We start from the raw sequence: 6,000 nt of genomic DNA, 5'->3' as shown, positions 1-6,000 counted from the left end.
AGTCATGTCTGACTCTGTGACACCATGGTCTGTTGCCCACAAGGCTCCTCTGTCCATGGGATTTCCCAGGCAAGAATACTGGAGTGGGTTGCCGTTTCCTTCTCCAGGGGATCTTCCAGATCCAGGCATCAAACCCGTGTCTCCTACATTGGCAAGTAGATTCTTTACCACTGAGCCACCAGGGAAGCCCCGTGGGTCCAGTATGTATTTTTCTGAATGAGTCAAAGAACAAATGAATGACTGGAGGTTTGGTGCAAAAGCAGAAGACAAACAGCTTGAAAAGACTTTTTAAAAAAACCAACAAGACATTCATTATATCCCAATTTCTATAGGTCAGAAATTTGAGTATGGCTTAGCAGAGTCGTTTGGCTTGGATTCTCTGACAAGACTGCAGTCAAGGTGTTGGGTGGAGAAGGTGTCATCTTGGGACTTAAGTGGGAGATGATCCAGTTCCCAATCACTCCTGTAGCTGTTGGCAGGATTGAGTTTCTTGTGTGCTCCTGGACTGGGGGCTTTAGTTCTGGCTGTTGGCAAGAAGCCACTTCAGTTACTTGCAGGATGGCCCTTTCCATAGGGCATCTCACAGCATGAAAGCTGGCTTTATCAAGGTTCATTAGATGAGCCAGAGAGAGAGAGGAGTAAAAATATTTTGTAATGGAGTTTGAAAGTGACATCCTGTCACATCGGCCATATTCTAGTCTTTAGTGTACACTTGAGGGGAGAGAATTATACAAGGGCATGAATACCAGGAGAGGAGTATCTAGGAAGTGGGGACCTTGGGGTCCATGGCAGAAGCTGCCTACCACGAAGGACTACCACAACTGTTCTTACAAGAGTTCTATATAACTCTTAGATGTAGCAGAGAACAGAAGTCAACTGAGAGTGAAACAATAGGGGTGTCACTGGGAGTCTGTGTAAATAGTTAGCCAATCACAGAGGAGGTATACCTTGTGTCTCATACTATATCAGATCCTAGACTCATGATACAGGTACAGGGCATTATGGGAAAAGTCCTAAGAAGGGCTAGGCTGAAAAGCACATTTACAGTTTTAATGGATGCTGGCAACTTGCCATTTCCAAAAGGATGTACCAGTTGTCATATATAGAATTCACAGTCATTCCTTATCTTTTCTCTTTTCCCTGGAAAAAATGTTCTGTGGCTAACTGCTGGGAACAGTGGAGTAGAAGTGATATGAGCAAATGGTCATGTTCCATCCAAGTCAATGAAAGGTGAATCATTTCTGGCATTACTGTACAGCAAAAGAATAACTCTGAGATTAGATTTAGTGAAGCTCAAGGAGGGAGAGTGACTTGTCAAACCGTAAATGAAAGTCTGGCTTGGAAGTGTTGAAGAAGAGAAGGGAACAAATTTGACTAGAGCAAGAACTCTGAATCCAGTATGGAGAGTGAATTCTAACTCTGAAGCCCAAGCTCATCCAAACATTAGCCTAAACATTCATTTATTCATCCATCCAATGACTGTTGGGTTCACTTTCTATATGTTAGGACATGTACATGACACTGAGGCTATAACAATAGACTAGACTAGGGATCAGAACACTGGCCAGTGGACAGACCTTTTAAATCTTGTAAATACATTTTTTCTTTTTTTGGCTTTGTGGCGTGGCTTGTGGAATCTTAGTTCTCTGACCAGGGATTGAACCTGGGCCTGTGGCAGTGAAAGCACTGAGTCTTTACCACTGGACCACCAGGGAATTCCCAGGTCTTGTACACAAATTTTATTAGAACACAACTACACTCATATGGGCTTCCTGGATGGCTCAGCAGTAAAGAATCCTCCTGCAATGCAGGAGACACAAAGGACACAGGTGTTGGGGGCCAGAGTGAGGCACTCCGCCCATGGCAAAGGTCATGAGGAAGGAGGCTCGACATAGGCAAAGGCGGGATCGAGCCTCAGGAGTCCCCCTGGAAATCCTCGAGCATCTACCCCCATAACCAGAGCCTGCCTGTTTTACTACTTTGTGCTCCCACCTACACCTCTGACTTTATGGGGGGCTGTCCCCCACCACCTCTTTCGGAGAAGGAGTTAACTTAGAGCTCGAGTTAATAAAAACTCCTGGGCATGACAAGAGTGTTTTAACCTACAAACTCCTCTGAAGGTTCTCTAGCCCACCTGACAGGCTTGTCCGGCCACATGTGATTGCTCACAGCCTCCCAACCGTGAGAGGCATGAGATGCTTTAAACCTTCTAAAAACAGGTTCCTTAGAAAAGTTAGAAAACTATTAGTATAAGTATAATGGGCTGATTAGAAATTGTATTGGTGAAGGGTTTTTCATTTGTTGAGCCAATGTTTGTTGCTAAGTCTCCATATCCCCTGCCCTTACGCACATTAATGAATATATAGAAGAAATAAGTATTAACCTTTGATATTAATCACGTTAGACCTTAGGCTAAGTAAATTCTTTCCTTAACTAAAACCCACTACACCCTCACCCTATAGGAATGTAACTTTATTTGGGTGGCGTCTGTTTTAAGAATAATCACCCCTGGAGAAATAAGTGTCCTGGTTGACTGACCGCTGTCACAAGGAGAGGGTCATAAATTGTCAGCAGGCCCCCTGGCCAGAAGATGATGTAACATCCCTAAGACCTCTGTGTACATTTGTATGAAGCACCTGACTTTGATAAAAGTCAGGACTGCTGACCCCACGTGACTTTTGCGTAACATCTCAGTGTATAAAAGTAGACCATGGAAAATAAAGAATTGGGATCAGTTTCTCGAAATACTGGTCTCCCCATGTCGCTCTGTCTCTCACTCTGGCTGAGTCTCCATCTGGAGCGTGGAACCCGCCATGCTTACTAATTATGCCTGGGCTTCTAAGATCCGACCCGGGAGGCCTCAGTGTCTCCTCTCCTTCGGGAGAACGGAAGGACGCCTGCGGCCTACGTAAGTGGTGCAAACTTCTTGTCTTGAAGTTTTATTGGTCTCCCATGTAAACCAAGCTACTCAGCCTCTTTTCTCCACTGAATTTTCCTATTGAGCTATCCTCATTCTATTACTCTTTACATCTCTAATTAATATCTAATTGAAGCTATTGTATCCTGATCCTCGCTTATGCCGTCCCCTCTTCGAATACCCTGGATCAGCTGGGGCTGGACCCCGGCACACAGGTTCAGTCCCTGGGTCAGGAAGATGTCCTGGAGGAGGAAATGGTCACCCACTCCAGTATTCTTGCCTGAAAAATCCCATGGACAGAACAACCTGGCAGGCTACAGTCCAAAGGGTTGCAAAGAGTCAGACATGACTGAGCAACTGAGCACACATAGTCACACTCATTAACTAACAAATTATCCATGAATGTTTTCACACTATGATGGTAGAGTTGAGCAGTTGTGACAGAGACTGTATGGTCCACAAAATTGAAAATATTTACTATTTGCCTCTTACAGAAAAAGTTTACCAATCCCTAGGTTGACAGTCATGGTTGCCATCTAACTGTAAAGATGGACATTCATCCAATAATATCCCAGGTGTGTAATTATAAACTGTGAGTAGTGTTCTGGAAAGTACATAATGCCGTGGCAGAATGCAGCCTGGGACACTTTTTGATAGTGTGGTCAGGGAATACTTCCTGAGGACGTGGATTTTCTTCAGGGATTTGATGGAGGCAGGCAGGAACCGCCTGCAAAGAATGGGGGAAGAGATTTCAGAACAGAGGGAAAAGGATGTGTCAGGAATCCTTGCTGGGAAAGAACTCATCTCTCCCAGGAATGAAGAGGCAGCAGAGTAGCTGGACCATGGAGGGTGAGACAAGACTCAGTTAGGATCAGATCTTCAGGGACCCCCAGTCAATGGTCACAGACCTGGATTTTGTTTAAAGCACAATATGAAGACTTTGAAATTTTTATGATCAGTTTGATGAATCTTTAAGACCACTGTCTTGTTTAATTAGCTGATTTGAAGAGAGAAGAGACTGGAAAAATATTTAGTACCCAGGCCCTGTGTCTTTTTTTGCCTTGACTTAATAGTTCAGGATATGTGGACAGAAACAGAATGTTTTATTCACTGAGGAGTGAGGCATGTCAGGTTGGCCATAGAAGTGAGAAGCCCTCGGAAGCTGCCAGAGAAGTGGAGCAACACAGCCAGGCTCTGGTGGCGATTTTGAAAAGTGAATCCTCTAGAGATATCATACTTCTTGGGTCACAGAGTCCATGGAAAGGTCTGAACCACAGTGCTGTCCCAGGGAATACTCATCACAGGACTTTTGCAGCGAAGAAGGCTGCTGATGCCTTTTTAAAATAAGGTATTAAAATTTTTTGATTAATAATTAGTGTCTGCTGTGTCTTCATTGCTCTGCGTGGGCTTTCTCTTATTGCGGTGAGCTGGGGCTACTCATTGTTGCAGAGCACGGGCTTCTCATTGCGGCGGCTTCTCTTGTTGTGGAGCACAGGCTCGGTAGTTGTGGCACATGGGCTTAGCTGCTCTGAGGCATGTGGAATCTTCTTGGAGCAGGGACTGAACTGATGTCCCTTACATTGGGAGGCAGATTCTTTTACCCCTGGACCAGCAGAGAAGTCTTGCTGATGCCTTTAAAAAGTTTTTTAAAATTTATTTTTATTGGAGTATAATTGCTTTACAATGTTGTGTTAACTTCTGCTGTACAATGGAATGAATCAGGTATATGTATACATATTAAATATATGCCTTTCTTCGTGGACCTGCCCCCCCCATCCCACTGCTTAAGGTCACCATAGGGCACCAAGCTGAGCTCCCTACCCTATAAAGTAGGTTCCCACTAGCTGGTTGTTTTACACATGGCATTACTGATGCCTTTTTAGGCTACTAAAGTTGTAATTTTTATCAAGTATAAATGAACCAAGAGTCACAGACAACTCATAATCTCCACGTCAAACCCTCTTCCTCCAGCTCTTAAGTACCACTTTCCCTGTGGTCCCTTCTCACAAGTGATGAAGATGTTCCCTTGTTTGGCTTTGCACTTGTTGCTAAAAGTGTTCAGGCTTGAAAACAAAACAAAAGAGCTAAGCAAAACAACTCTGTAAGTGCCTGCTTGACATTGAACAAGGAATTAACTCACCTTTTCCAGATTTTACCTTATCTTAATGTCTTTCTAATCTCCTAGAAGGAACATAGCAATTGTCATGAGCTTGGAAGCGCTAACCAACATCTTCCCTGAGTAGATAGCTGTGTAATCGAATAAGCTTTCAAGGTGTCTCCTTGAAAGTTTTATTAAAAAGCTAGTACTAAAACCACTTCAAATGATGTCGCTTTTTATCATTCCACTAAACAATGAGAAAACCAAGAGACAGGCTGCTTAGGACAGTGCTATTGGTGAATGATGCAGCTGGACCTGATGTCTTCAAGGTGAACAATTAGAGAAAATGAAGGCTTTTTTGCCAAAATGCAAACTTTTTTTTTCTCTTATGGGCTATCATGTTTAATAAAAATATATAATAACATGTAAAAATGTGGACATTTTCCTTTCGGTTATTTTATAATCAAGAATGATGTAAATTCAAAGTTAATATAGTTAACTATTTTAATTAATTGTTAATTAAAACTATTCAGTTCAGTTCAGATCAATTGCTCAGTCGTGTCTGACTCTTTGCGACCCCATGAATCGCAGCACGCCAGGCCTCCCTGTCCATCACCAACTCCCAGAGTTCACTCAAATTCATGTCCGTCGAGTCGGTGATGCCATCCAGCCATCTCATCCTCTGTCGTCCCCTTCTCCTCCTGCCCCAAATCCCTCCCAGCATCAGGGTCTTTTCCAATGAGTCAACTCTTCGCATGAGGTGGCCATTAGTTAATAGTTAATAACTAATAGTTAACAGTTTTCATTCCAATCTCAAAGAAAGGCAATGCCAAAAAATGTTCAAACTACTGCACAACTGCACTCATCTTACATGCTGGCAAAGTAATGCTCAAAATTCTCCAAGCCGGGTTTCAACAGTACATGAACCATGAACTTCCAGATGTTGAAGCTGGACTTAGGAAAGGCAGAATAACCAGAGATCAAA

This window comes from Bos javanicus, chromosome 25 (genome assembly GCF_032452875.1).
Source record: "Bos javanicus breed banteng chromosome 25, ARS-OSU_banteng_1.0, whole genome shotgun sequence".
NCBI classification, from domain to species: domain Eukaryota; kingdom Metazoa; phylum Chordata; class Mammalia; order Artiodactyla; family Bovidae; genus Bos; species Bos javanicus.
This window is presented reverse-complemented; position numbering follows the sequence as displayed.